This window comes from Octopus bimaculoides, chromosome 14, assembly GCF_001194135.2.
Source record: "Octopus bimaculoides isolate UCB-OBI-ISO-001 chromosome 14, ASM119413v2, whole genome shotgun sequence".
In the NCBI taxonomy this organism is placed as follows: Eukaryota; Metazoa; Mollusca; class Cephalopoda; order Octopoda; family Octopodidae; genus Octopus; species Octopus bimaculoides.
Window position 1 is genome coordinate 53,739,198 of NC_068994.1, and position 492 is coordinate 53,739,689.

Consider the following 492-nt stretch of genomic DNA (forward strand, 5'->3'; position numbering starts at 1 on the left):
TATATATATATATATATATATATATATATATATGCATGTGTGTGCGTATGTGTGTACACACACACACATTCATATAAATACTCATATATATATATATATATATATGTATATACAGATAATAAAACAGAGTAAAACTGAATGTAACCAAATATAAATAACTGATGCGTAAGTCCAGAGAATTACCCCCTAATATTGACTTCTACATTGAATAACAAAAGACAAATTAAAAATAAGAAAAGTGGTGTGGCTACCTTTAGTAACCATGTATTTTAGCAGACTTTGAGTACAACAAACGTGTCATTAGTGTTGTTAATGCCAAGCAGAAGTGTTCCTCCTCCTCCACAGAGTGGAGGAAGGAGAAAATGTTAAAGATCAAAACATAAATACATAAAACAAATTATAAATAGGCATAGAATCCAATAAATAAATGAATAATATTAATAGCATTGTACAAACACACACATACACATTTATATATGGGAATGTATATTT